The sequence below is a fragment of the Lissotriton vulgaris genome, chromosome 10 (genome assembly GCF_964263255.1).
Source record: "Lissotriton vulgaris chromosome 10, aLisVul1.2, whole genome shotgun sequence".
Taxonomy (NCBI): Eukaryota; Metazoa; Chordata; class Amphibia; order Caudata; family Salamandridae; genus Lissotriton; species Lissotriton vulgaris.
Genome location: NC_141698.1, coordinates 243759139 through 243773735, shown reverse-complemented (window position 1 = coordinate 243773735; position 14597 = coordinate 243759139). Strand labels below are relative to the sequence as shown.

Genomic DNA, 14597 nt, shown 5'->3' with positions numbered 1-14597 from the left:
AGCCAATGAAAAGTATGTGCAGAGCTTCAAATCCCTACCTGAATACAGCATGCCTCACAGAGCAGCGCGGGCGCTGCCCAGGCTCGACCTAAGCATAGGGACATTGGCTTATACAGCTGCAGAGAGGATGTTATAGACTGGAAAAGAGAACGAAAAGGGAGACGCAAGGCATATATTTAAATGCCTAAGAGGAAGTATTTCGAGAAGTATTAAAGATGATTTTTATTTCACGTAGCAGCACACATCTGCCCTTCATAGGTACTGTAAATAACAGGTGTTACCATTACTTAATTTAATGGTGCCCAGTTTACAAACATTAAAAGTACTGCTGCTGGGACTTAAACTGCGCAATTAACTGCCGAGCTGCGTTCCAGCAGCGGAGCGGAACAGATTGGAGAGACCGGGAATGTATTAATATATTTAAGGAGTTTAAATACAGGGGAGAGACTCGGTGGGAGCTGAGGCAGTCAAAGAAAGCTTACGAAGGAGCGGGCTTTGTATTCTGCTGACGTGAGCAGGCTCTGCCGGAGAACACCGCCGAGAACTACACACACTCCAAAGATTATGATTCATAGCAGCATATGGGATACCGGCTGCTACCCCTTCCACAGACAGGCGCAGGGAAACCTCGCGGGGATCCAGAGAGATGCCAGCACGCACCCGGGCCGTGAAACAACACATAAGAATAAAGAAACAAACGCGCACGGCCCATAAGGCACTTTTCCACCCTTTGCCAAGACATATTTCCCAGTCTGTGAACGCTACGGCAGGACGCCCCGCATTCCAGATGCAGAGAGATGCGAAAAAGACAGAACAAAAAAATTAAAAACGAAATAAACGCGCACTTTTCCACTCTTTGTCAAGCCATCTTTCACAGTTTGGGAACGCTGCGGCCAGACACCCCCCTTACTGCTTAACTCTCGAACGTGAGGCGTCCCTCCACCTTTAATTTTTGCGCCAGCCCCCAGATATTGGCATGTGAATCATACAAAATGTTGCATACATTTGAGTATTTCGTGTACTTTGTTTTTAAACTAAGGAGCAGATTTATGTTAACTGGCGCATCCCCAGGGATGCGCCAGTTAACATGCGCCACAGTGCGCCACAGCTCCGCCAGCCATGGTGTGCCGCATTTATAATGCGGCGCACCATGGTGCAAAAACGGCACAGATGCGTGACGCATCTGTGCCGGAAATGTGGCGCATTGCTGGAGTTGCGTCGCAAGCGCGACGCAGCTCCAGCAAGGCTCGGGGGTGCCCCATTTTAACAATGCTGCGTCAAGACCTACGCCTGCTTCAAGCAGGCGCAGGGTTTTGACGCAGCATTGGCTTAAAAGTGACTGAGTGAAATCTCATAGATTTCACTCAGCCACTTTTGCGAGGCGCACCTGCCCCGGAACGCCCACCCTGTGCCGGAACGCCCACAAGCGGCGCAGGGCTTTACAACGTGACGCATCTGCCTAGATGCGTCACGTTGTAAATCGTTCGTAGGGATGCGCCACGTTTACGCTGCCTTGCGTGACACAACAGCGGCGTAAACGTGGCGCAAGGGCCTCATAAATCTCCCCCTAAATGTGCCCTTTCACAGGCTTCCTAGCAGTGAACAGCGGAACTTACATTAGTTTGGGGAGACGATGCATTTCTGCATGCAGAGGCACGTGGTTACTGCAAAAAGCCCGGGTGAGTTTCCATGCAGTTGGTTGGCCTCATTGGCGCCGTCTCGGCCGCTGGGCAGATGGTTCAACGTGGTCAGGTAAAAAAGGGAAGGACCGCCTATAGGAAAGAGATTCGGATTTTGAAAGCAACAAGGATACCTACCTTGGTAAACAGAATCCTGATGCTGGCATAATAAAAGAATTGATTTGGTTGGTATTTCAGTGCATTGTCCTGTGCCACCCCAATCAACTGGGAAAAGAAACTAGAAGCCCGCCCTGGTTGGACTAGTAGCCAATGGAGGTAGCAGATGATGATGGGTGGCCTGAGTGCTTTTATTTCCTCAGAGCATCCTTGCAGCTGTCTCTCTGAAGTTTTGCAGCCACTTGATGAGTGTTAGATTAGGAACGCATTTGAAATATATAATCTTTTCCTAATTTGTGGCCATAACAGTGGTAAGGAGAAGATGAAATGTTCTTTTAAACCTTCGATAGAAATTGGGAGCACAGAATTGCTCATTTGGGCTTACATGGAAAGGACTTGGTCTGAGAGAAAACTTAAGGATTTGGTTCAGATGAAGTCGTGAGAAGGAGTTCACCTGCAGTATTTGAAGCACCTTGAAGGTAACAGTAGAAAGAGAAAGTAAACATGGCTCGAGCAGCCATTTTTTGCTGTCGAACATGACATTTCGGATCCTTGTAGAACTTGACCTTCTAGATTCCCTCAGCAGCAAGTGAGAGGCTGCTCTGGTGCGAAGGTTGGCCAGGCGCCAATACTCTGATAGGGTGCCTGATCTCACTTTCGCCACCACTGCCCTTCTGGCAAAGTGACATTCATGGCAGGCAGCACATTTTCTCAACTTCCAGTATAGGATGTCATTGGTAAGACAATGCCACCGGCTACCCAGGAGACAAAGAGTGAATCTTGAGGTTGTAAAACTGAGGAGGCAAAATATCCTCCATGGCAGGGGTCTTTATACTTTTAATTACATTTTTTAACTGCATCGCTGCAGCGGCTTTTCCCGCTGTGTGCGGCTTTTTTCAAATTACCGCGTTACATGACGAGCTCAGCTTGTCATCAGCATACGAGCGCCGTAGCTGATGACGAGCTCAGCTCGTCATCAGCATCGATGCGGTTAAGGTTTTAGTATTCAGGGACGGCTTTAGTGCTGGTGGCGCCCTGTGTGACGAACTATTATGGAGCCCCCCCTCCATGACCTCCCGCTCCACAGATTCTTTCACTACCAATGTCTAACAGTGCCCCTCAACTCTCCATAGCTCCTCTCTCATATGCATTTCATTTGTTTCATAGCGCTACTCATACCAGTGTAAGTGGTCAGAGCACTTTAGATCCCGCATACAATATACAGAGACAATGATCCCTACGCATTCGTCTATAAGAAATGGTACATAAAACAATGAGGATTACAAGGTGTGGGATCTTTAGGGATCACATGCCACCCATACTGGTAAGCAGTATATTTTAAACGTGTTTGATCTGGGGAAGCCCAGCACAGGATTTAAAACGTAGCACGGTGATCAGGGTTGGCTTTACTAATAAGAAATTATTTCAACCCAATCAAACCCTTTTGCACTAGGAGAATAGAAGAGTGGGGGGAAACATAAAGTTGTAACCTATATCATGCAGGTTACATGCAGCTCTTTGATGACAGCTCATAGGCCAATGTTCCGTATGAGGATTTTAAGTTATGAACTGCAAATATCAAAAGATGTTCTGTGACAAAAGCAGAAACCCACTGAGCTAGCCACAGAATACACAAATCTGTGATCTGCATGGCGCACGTTATTTACAGTAGGTATATTAACCCTCTGTGTTACTTTACGGTGAGTCAAAACTGCCACTAGACAAAACTCTGACCACTCTCCAGCAGAAACATGAATTCTCAGAGTTATCTTGAAACGTTTATTTCTGCCTGAAAACTGCTGAACTCACAAGGAACTCTGCAGCTAGTGCCTTCAAAGATATTAGTTATTTCGAAACACAGCCCCCCCCCCAAAGTCAGCGCCAGGTGCGGCTGCACTGGTTGCACCGCCCTAAAGCCGGCCCATTTGGTATCCCCCAACTAGATATGTGTGATCCAAATGTAAAACTTGGTGAGTACAGGGCGTAGCAGCCGCGGCCGGCAGTGGGAGTACCTGCAGGGCGGTGACGTGGGGAGGGGGAGGGGCAGGGTGGGGGGTTGTAATGTATGGATTACGGAGCTTCCCAGGTAAGTAAACATTTAAATAAATAAAACGAATTTTGTTGAGTGCACTGAATCCCCAAATGCGATGCAGTGTGCGCAACAAAATTCGTTTTATTTATTTAAATGTTTACTTACTTGTAAAACTCTGTAATCCATACATTACTATCCCCCACCCTTCCCCTCCCCACGTCACCGCCCTGCAGGTACTCCCACTGCCGGCCGTGGCTGGGGCGTAGGCATTCCTCAAACCCCCTGGGGATCAGATCAGTGCTCAGTCTGGAAACATGGAAGGCTGTTGAAAATGTGACTCTCGGCGAGAGACTATTGGAGCAATTGGGCTTTTTCTCTTGTGTTTGACTCGCGACTTTCACGTGTTTTCATATCACAGACATTGTGATATATAAAAGATTTTGAAAATGAACACACCAAATAAATGTCTTGAATGTCTCCTACTGCCAGCTGTAGCACCAGGAGTATGATTTGCAGTTGCATATTTATTTCTTCCAGCTGCTCTATTACTGCCACAACATCCACCAATTCCCATACACCTACAGGTCACACTTCCCTTAATATCAGTTGCACTAGTAAAATCACCAATAGTAGTGTAGCCAGGAGCCGAAACAATGGTACTACCACAGGGAGCAATACAGTGATATTACAGACTAGAGGGTGCAGCGATGTTACTACCACTTATAACAAAACAAACCGGTATAGTTTATACCAGCTGAACCGGTGCAGTTGCCTGAGCTGGTGTAACTAATAGCTGTATCAATGTTTCTAGCACAGGTAAGAATACAGCCAACAATGTCAGAATAAACAGCTATAGTGTCACCCGTACTACCAGCTTTACCAGTAGCACCACCTATGCAATCTCGCCACCCATTGTGCAAGAGTTGCTATTGTTATCAATTATACAAGTGGCTAAATAATCTTGTTTAAAGCTAGATTAAGGTAAATCAAGAGAAAACCTCATGAGCAGCTCAATCTGCCTTACAACCAGTATATCTCACATCTACAGTAACCTTACCTACAACAAGACCAAAATACAGATGCATGAATCAACAGCAAGCGGATCAAGTGGTCGCCCCAATATTACCGCAGATACCACAAATATTAGCATCTAGCCCTCTACTACAGTCCACTGTATCACTGTAACTAATACTTCTCCTGCCAACAGATGAAACCTGTGACATGTTGCTCTACATACATTGAAAGCTCTACCACGCTTGCTACCACTGGCTCGCCTGACTTGCAGTGGGACAGTCTCAACAGCTGTACACTATAACTTGCACGTACACTACGCTTCCAGAGGCTGTGGTAGTACCTGGATAGCTTGCAGTGAAATATTTGGGGTTCCTATACATATTATTCATTCAGTTAATATCCACTGTGGTCTCAGGTTTACGGTCCGCTGCACTGGGGCAGGCATCGTAACTGGTGTGTCCAGTGCCCTGGACAAGGAGGAAGGGCCCTCGGACACATGGTCACATGGTTAGTGCAGTGAAAATGGCGTCCTCTCTCCACAATATAAATCCACTGGGTTAACAAAACTTGAGGAGGCCCTCTGCGTGGTACGTGGAGGGGCCCTCTCCAGGCTCATGAAGAAGCTCTCCGGGCAGAGTTCTGTGCTGAGGCAGCCCCCTGGAACTTGGTGCCCCCCCACACTGCAGGGGCTGCAGTGGCATGTATTACGCCACTGTATAAATCCTCGTCTCTTTCCTCAGGAAGGGCAGACCATTAGGTGTACACCGGTCTCCTCTGAAGGTTGGAAATGCCACCACAGACAGCTGCAGGCATTGTGTCCATGTCCCACTAAAGGCCCACACTCTGGAGTCAGAGACCTATTAATTCGTGTTTATTTTAATATTTATTTAGTTTATTTTAATTTAAAAAGGCTGACTTGATGGTGGTGCAGTGGAGAGAGCTTCCAACAATAGTTGAAAAATAATTTAATCAGTAGGATGCTTTTACTTTCATTGACCCACTGGGATAGCAGGGGCACCACGGGTCCTATTGAAAGGAAGGAGCCTTTCTACTTCTCTGTACAGCCAGGTGTCTAGCAACAGACTGCCATACTGGAGTGTGACCTCCACAACTCTGGGCCATGGTGCCAATGCACTTGCTACACTAGATATGCCCAGAGCCGGCTTTAGCACTGGTGGTGCCCTGTGAGACAATTGCATGTGATCAAGGGCGGGATCGCCTGAAACGCGTCATGGCAGACTGGCAAAAAACTAAATTGCACAAACTTTGGGTCCACGCTAGTTTTTTTTCCTACAAAAGAAGTTGGAGCAGTGAGCGAGTTGAGGAATATATATATATATACATATAAATACAAATACATACAAACACAGGGATATGCTGTACATTAAGTTTGAATATGGAGGTTATGTAGGAAAGAGCCAACTCTTGAGTAGCCTTCCGAGGGTAAGATAGTTATATGTGGATCTTATGTTTGAGGGTAATGAACTCCATAGTTTGGCTGCTTGAACAGATTTTTTTTTACCATCTTTGTATGGTGGGGTTTTAAGGCGTAGGGCCAATCTTAAGCAGAGGTTCTTTTGTTAAATGTATTTGGTGATTTTATACCTGATGAAAAGCAGTTCTGTTCCATGTACTTCTTCGTGGGTGATACAAAACAGCTAAAAGGTGGACCTTCTAGCACCTGATAACTAATGTGGGCCCTCAAAGCAGGGGAGATGTGGGCTTATGGCTTTATATGTAAGAGAAGTCTTGCAGCGGAGTTCTGAATCCCTTATAGTATTTTCATAGTTGATAAAGATGAACCATGGTAGAGGTCATTTGCGTAGTCAAGTTTTGACAGTACAAGAGAGATAGTAGCCTAAACCTTGTCTGGAAATCCCAGGTGGGGGAAGATGCGTTGCAGAGTTTTCATGGTAATACAGCTTGATCTTGCTAATTTGTCCTCTTGGGCATTCATTGATAACTTGGAGTCTGTGGTAATTCCAAAGTCTCTTACTCCCTTAGATATTTTAGGGGGTGGGTCCAGATCGTCAGACCAGGTGCAGAGTGGGTCATAATTTTTCCAGTCTCCACATGTGAGTATTTTAGTTTTGGAAGCATTCAGTTTGAGATGGATCCATGTAATCCACTGATCAATGGCTCTGAGGAAACTGATGATTTGTAAGTTTCCAATGTCTTTGGAGCTTTCCAGTTTAAGAAGTATTTGTGTGTCATCTGGATAGGTATAGGATGTGAGGTGAAATTAATTGATTACTTAGGGTACTGACTTCACGTTGGATGTTGAAAAGCAAGGGTGAGATGATAGAGCCTGGAGGGAGCCCTGCTTTTCAGAAGTATTGTTTGGATGGGAAACGGGGAGAATGGATGACATTTGTTCCGTTTTGAAGGTAGGATGTGATCCAGCCGAGGACAGTCCGCTCTATCGTGGCTTCATAGAATCTATTTGTATTACAGTGTCATGGTCAACTCTGTCAAAGGCAGCTGAGAGGTCCAAGAGAAGTTGTGCAGCAACCCCATTCGGGTCTCCTGTGTTTTTAAGGTCATCCTAGCCATGATGAGGGCAAATTCTGTGCCTCTCTCTGGGACGAATCCTGTTTGGCAGTCTGAAAGTATGGAGTTATCTTCACTGAACTGTGACTTCTGGGTGAATGCTCTTCTTTCTATCAATCTGCCCAGGAAAATAAGTGGTCTGTAGTTGTTGGGATCATTCCGGGTCCAGGTTAGTTTTCCTTAATAACGGACATATGTATGTCTTTTTTAGGTCTTCCAGAAAGATTCACGCAGTTAAAAAAATATTGATAATTCTTCTTACTGGTGTGGCAGCAGAGGTAGTTAAAGGAATGTTCTTGAAGATTTGTGGTACGCAAGGGTCAGAAGGAAAGCTGACTGACCTGCTTGCTTTGACCTGATCCATAAATTCACTTTGTGTTATTAATTAAAAGGAATGCAGATGCTGGGTTATCCTACTCTTGGGTTTTTGTTTGGGAAATGGGTTGGTGCTGGTGGTTTTCCTTCGCTTTAAATAGGAGTCAAACGTGTCTGCTTTGGTTATGTAATGATTTCCCAGTTTGTCAATGAATTCCTACGTAATGGGATGAGTCACTTCTATGCATTTCGGTTTATGAAATTCTGTGAGAATTTAATAAATGTCTTTATTTGCACATTTAGCATTTTGAATTCTGTCTGAATAGTACCTTCTTTATAGCTTTTTTGATTGTTTGTGTAGGAGAAATTAGTCTTGTTTGCCGGTTGTTTTGAGCCATGTGCATTGCAACTTTCTAATTTGTTGTTTTATCTTTTTTATCTTGTGTTTTTAAGTATTCAAAATTGAGTATTTTCCACAGTCTATCGGTCAATGCATGTAAGGTGGTATTACGTGTTCTAAATTGTACCTCCCAATAGATTAAACTTCATTCTGCCAAGAAACATGTGAATGCAGATGTGCAGAATGTATTTATTTGAGGATTTAAATATCACCCTGCGCTATGGCAACTGGTTGTACATTTTAGTTAGTGATGGGACCAGTGTCTGATATGAAAGACGGGTTTTCAACCTGATTAACCAACTTCATGGCCGTGGTTACATGGTACGTCCACTTAAGCTTTAACAGTGTGTTGGTGCAAGGTTCGGAGATGTTTAAAGTTTGTTTAGCAACTTGACGGGTAGACCATCATGAATATCAAAACTTCTCCTACTATAATGAACATCAGTTGGAAGTCCTACATGACACAGGACCTGCATACCACAACCACCGCCTCACATTCCACATACCCAACAGAGACCTCTGCTCTGCCTAACTGGCCCTGGCTTCAGTACCAAGTATCCGCAAAACCACAGCCTGAGGAAGACCCTTCTCCTACCTCACAGCAAAGACTTAGAACACCCTGCCTCTCCACCTCAGGAAATCACGGTCACTGCCTCAATTCATGAAAGACCTCAAGACCTGGCCCTTCGGCTGAACCACAGCACCTCAACGGACCTGCAGCTTCCCCCGCGCCTTGAGACCCTTCCGGCTTAATAGTCGCTCTCTTCAATACACTGACTCAATGATTGATTGATTGAAGTCTATTTTAATATTTAGCAACATTCTTTTGGTAGTTGACAAGTGAGAAAGCTGAATTGAAAACAGTTCTTAAGAATGTATGTTTTATTGATAGATGGTCCCTAAAGCTCTTCATACAATACTAGTTCCTGGAAAACTTCAAACACAAGTACCTGCTTAATGTACCAGCCTATGTCAAAGGTCACCGAACTAGATTGGACTCTAACTTCACTAGGCCCTCCCTAACCGCATTTTGTCATCATCCGAAGTGTTAGATTGGCCTGTCAGACACTCTGTTAGGGCGGGCTCTTTCAAGCAAGTCCACTGGGCAATTCCCGAGGTCCAACACTGATCATTTTCAAAGCTCCGAATAAATAAATAGAACTCACGCTATTTGGGTAAAGCAAAGTGATGAAAACATTAGATCACAATATTTATAGTCATAGTAGCAAATAAGGTTGTGAATCTCAACATGTGCCTATCATTACCCACTAGATGGCGCTAACTCCAAAAATATTTGTTTTTACGACATTTGCATTGTTTCACCTGTGCTTTGCAGTATAGAACATTACACGCGGTTTAAACAATGATCAGGACGTCTCTTAGTAAACCACCAAATACATTCTGTGGGAAGTGTAGACCTATTCTGGGCAGGGTGGGGGTCATTGGTGTCCCGCCGTCTCACTCTTATGCATTGAAAAACAGAATCTTAAAAGAGCCCTTCGAGGAATAAACAGCCCTTTAGTACCGAATGAGAAATATAACTCTTGTATTCTATTTATTTAAGCTTTTTTGATGTACGCAATTCGCGTTATTTGTCATTGTGAAATATATGTGAAATTTCAGCAAGACTGTGAAATAATGATAATTAGACAAAGTATGAATGCATCATTTTAAAATGTATTTTAGCGTTAAATGTGTCCTCGTACTAATTTTTGACACGGGGAAGCGTGGCGCAGTAAAAAAAAAAGTGCAAAAAAGAAGCATTGCAACAAAAGAACCACTCGTGTTGTTTTGTTGCTATGCTTTCATTGGAAATGTTTACCACATATGGCGCGTAGTTACTCAAAGTGCCGTCGTGGCATAAATTCAGGCATTTCTCGTAGACAAGCAAATGTAAAATTTCCCAAATTATGCCAGTGCGATTTAGTTGTCGCCCTGGCCTGCCCTCTTTTGTGTAGTCACTGTCACGAGCGAACATTACAGGCTTGTGCAGTTCTATGAAAAAGAAACAATCTCAGAGCTTGAAAAGGAGAGTTAGAAGAAGTGCAGGTGCTCACGGTCTCAGAATACCTGTTTGCACCGGAGAGGGCCTGGTTCTCTGCTTAGAACCCTGCTGAGAAGTACTGCTACGCTCCCTTTCAAATGAAGTGCAATTACTCAGTACTGGACAGTGCCTGCTCGTTTAAGGCACTGAATGAACTACACACAGGTTTCCCCGCTAGAGGTTTCGCTTTGAAGATCAGCGTCGGGGTCCTAGCAATGTTATAACATTAATGCAATCCTCATTAAGGTAAATTCATTGCCCTCCCCTCACAGTGCTCCTCAACACAATCATGTTTGGCTTTCTATTTTTTATCACAACTAAACCAATGAACCTCTTCCTCCTATGCTACACCGTCTATTACACCCTTTCAATTAGTTAAACTAGGGGACTTATGGCCATTTCCCATCTGGTTCACTGGGGTTACCCATATAATAGGACCCCGCAATAGTAGGTGCTGCGGAGAAAAGTGGGAGGAACCTCTGGTAAGTACCCACCAGGGCACGAGTCGGGGTACCACGCGGGTGGACGGCATCCCCCCACTTATTTCCGAGGGTTTTTCAGGGTGGACGCCGTCCACCCTGCTAAATCAAAACCGCGTCCATCATTAACTCAATACACTCCCCTGGGCCATCTCCCGGTTTCGTTTCCTCTGAAGCAAGGCGTTACTGCCGCGAGTTATGCTTCACAAGACCTACTTGTTAGTTTCGATTTCTCACGGCACTCGCTGTCACTCCGAGGCAGCCGGACAAAGCGCACTGAAGCAGCTCTTTAGACATAGGTACCAACTTATGTACAGCCCTGGGTCCTCGGTTCCGAGCGCCCATGATGTTTCAGCTGAGGGAACCACCGACCCCCAGACATCCCCCCCCCTCCCCTAGCAGCAGCAGTGTCTCATCTGAAGTGCAGAGAGGGCAGTGTGCAAATGAGCTGGGTGACCAAATGGCTCCAAGCATGGTGGACTGCGTCCCCCCACTTATTTTACCAGGGGGACACTGGACTTCACTCTCAGGCCACTGGGACGAGATCGGAGCGCACCTTCTGTGACGTCACTTCCTGTTGTGACGTCACTTCCGGTGACAGCGTCCCCCCACTTCTCTTTTTAGGACTCGTGCCCTGGTACCCACCTTCTGCCTTTTTGATAGCAGTCCTGACTGGCTGAGCATCTCATCATTGGCATTCTCCTTCGTGTTCAGGGATGTCTTTAGACACGTCAAGAGGTAGAAACACAGTGTGTGTTTCTGCTCCTATCCCTACAGCTCAGTGTGTTGGATAATCTGTGGTCTCCAAACTGGTCCTGGAGGGCCGGATCCATGCCAGATTTTTAAAATTACTACATGTATCTCAATGGGGATATCCAAAAAATCTGGCATGGATCCGGCCCTCCAGGACCGGTTTGGAGACCCCTGAGTGCTACTATCCACTCACTACTACAGGTCTCATGGCCACCAGGCTAAAATGTCACCAAGGGACTTAATTATTTATACAGATCCTGGGAGCATGATTATAAGTGGAGGTGCATGCCCAGACCAGTTATGTTACGGATGGCCAGGGAAACATCCTCTACGACGCAACCTTTACCACGCAGTACCTTTACAACGCAGGTTTTTCAACGCAAGTCATTACAACGAATTGCGCTGGGGGGCGCTCTAGGATAGGTAATAGTTTAATTTACTATCCAACACCACCCCTACTGTCCACGGGGACTGGAGTTGGAATAGTATATTAAACTATTCACTATCCAGCACCCCCCAACGCAAGTCGTTGTAACGACTTGCGTTGAAAAACCTGCGTTGTAAAGGCATGCATGGTAAAAGCATGCGTTGTAACAACGTACATCCGAATGGCCAACATGTTTCATTACCAAAAAAAAATTGTGGCAAATTGTCAGGGTAAGAGGACCACAGTATCACCCATTGGTTCACTCACCCGAAATGAAAAGACAGGAAAGGAGAACCGTCTATGGTGGTTATCAATAAGTATTTATGGCCAATAATGCACCATGCTGTGACTTAGGTGCTCGTAAGAACAGAATAGGGTTGGCTCTAATCAGCAAGGCTGAGCCTATATCATAAATAACAAAAAAGAGTGCCAGTACTGATAAGCTTAACTTAGAGGTGAGAGTAATCCTCCACAAACAGAAAATCAAATTCTAGAAAGGGAATGCTTCTTAATCGCAATTTTATTATATAAGAAAATTCAACAATGTTTTATAAAAGTCATTTTTACATTTGAGGGAAAAAATTTTTTAGGAAAAAGTCAAAACTGAGAACGGACACATACAAGTACAATCACCTGGGACGGACCACCATTCAAAACTGCAATCATATCACATTCGCCACACATTCAACGCATACAGACTTAGCGCAAAGATACCATGTATACATTATCTACAAGGGAAAAATATATGTACAACTGGAGCTGCCTTAATTAAACAAAACCATTCACAATTGATTAGAAAATAGTACAATACCAGAGAATTTTCCAATTTCAAACAGTCTTTGCAAAATGAATGAAAATAGGTAATGTACAACAAATGGCAAAGAGTCTATACAGGGACGTGGCTCTTAAATCAAAATGGCAGACCAGTGAAGAGATGGGCCTACGCGTTTCGAATCCCCTTTAGTTCTTTGGAGATTCTCATCAGGGCCTCAGGCAGCTGAACAGAAGAAAGGAAAAACATATTTCTTTTTTAGAAAAGCAACAAAGAAGTGGCAAAATGAAACAACAGGTTAACACATTTGTAATTAGCTGGTGTAGACGCTTCAGGAAGATTATCTCCTATCATAATCTCTAAACTCAGTGACATCCCAGCCAGGACAACCTATTCGGTGGACCAGAAAGAAGGAATTGCAAAGGAATGGAGTCTTGGACTCAGTGTATAAACTACATCAGTGGACTGCTGGAGATGTGGACTCTAAGCTGCAGCCATACTAGTTGGCTAGAAAAACAGATGGCCTGTTCAAAAAAGAACTTACCACTAACGTTGCTGCAATGGGAGCTCCGTGGTAATCCGGGCCGGGAGAATGTGGTGAAAAAAGGAGGGATAAATCTGTGAACAGATGGCGGTACTCCCATTAGTCAAAAACGGAAATTAGACATTGACAGTATAAACTAGGGTTTTACGCCCTATTGGGTTCTCTTACCACTCCAAGAAGAGGAATGTGTCCGAGCGGAAGAAGAACTGGATGGATTACGTCAATAATGGAGCAAGCACGGGGGCCGGAGGCTTTCCAGCGTCGTGTATTATATATGTAATGCAGGCTCAAGGTCCTGTTATAACAAGAGACACGGAGGTTAGAGGACGAAAATGCGGAGGGATTTTTGTAAAAGATGACTGAAAGGGAAAGTGGGTGGCATCACCTGTCTGACGTGGAGTAGGAACCTGTCTCAATCAGGCATCTTCAGTGATAGTGGCAGAGTCAGCACAAGTCGGTGCAAGTCACGTGCGCTGTGTGAACAAAAGCACACAGCAAAAACAATTAAGGAGGGGAACGAATGGCGGCATGATTAATTAGCTGAAATCAGCTTTGTCAACGAAATTACGGGGCCCGTGGGGCATGTACCAGTCTCTTACCTAATAAAGGGTTTTCTACAGGCACTCCAGACGATCGGCGTCCCCGCGTGCACTAATCCCTCGCGCATGCGTGTTGCCTACCGCGCTGGATTAGCATTTTATAGGAATTCCTTACTGTGTCATATGGGGAAGGGCGAATGAGAGGATCTCTACGTGCAAGTGGCGCAGTAGCGCCTCAGATCAGCGGAGTCTGCAGCATTTCTCCAGTGTGATGCAGGCATGTGGGGTTTTTTTAAAAAAAAGGGGGGGGGTGTATGAACTGGGACCCCTAGGTGATGCAGGCATATAGGGTTTTTTTTATATATAAGCCGGGACGTGTTGGTTGCGCAGCAGCGCCCCAAATCAGCAGAGACTGCAGAATTTCTCCGGTGTGGTGTAGGCATGTAGGGGTTATTTTTTAAAAGAATATATAAACTAAGACCCCTAGGTGAAGCAGAAACTGCACATTTGACAAGGATTTCTCGCACCATGCTGAAAAACTCGTTTCCAAACTATGTGACAGGGGGTACCCCAAATATTTGGTTAAGAACTGTATGAAACGAGCGAGGTGGACCCCCCGCGAAACATTGCTGGAGCGAAAAAAGAAATCCGAACAAAAACGCCAGGTCTGCGTGACCACCTTCTGCCCGAATGCCAATCAGCTGAAGCGTATCATTGGTCAAAACTGGCATCTGGTACAAAACCTAGATGAAAGCCTGAAAGATCCCCCATTGTTTGCATTCAAACGTGAGAACAGTGTTGCAAACCATGTGGTAAGAGCCGCCTTGCCAACTCAAAACCGACCATCTCTTCGCCAAATGATGGGTCTGGCACCGGTGCTAGGTCATCATAAATGCGGGACTTGCCTCTGCTGTGACACTACCATACAGGGC

The 14597-nt window shown here is 45.1% G+C and overlaps 1 protein-coding gene across 1 annotated transcript in view; it reads right to left on the bottom strand.

Moving 5' to 3' along the window:
* KCNH2 (potassium voltage-gated channel subfamily H member 2) overlaps nt 1–14597 on the bottom strand; it is a 1978218-nt gene that overhangs the window by 1150518 nt on the left and 813103 nt on the right. The window lies entirely within an intron of this gene.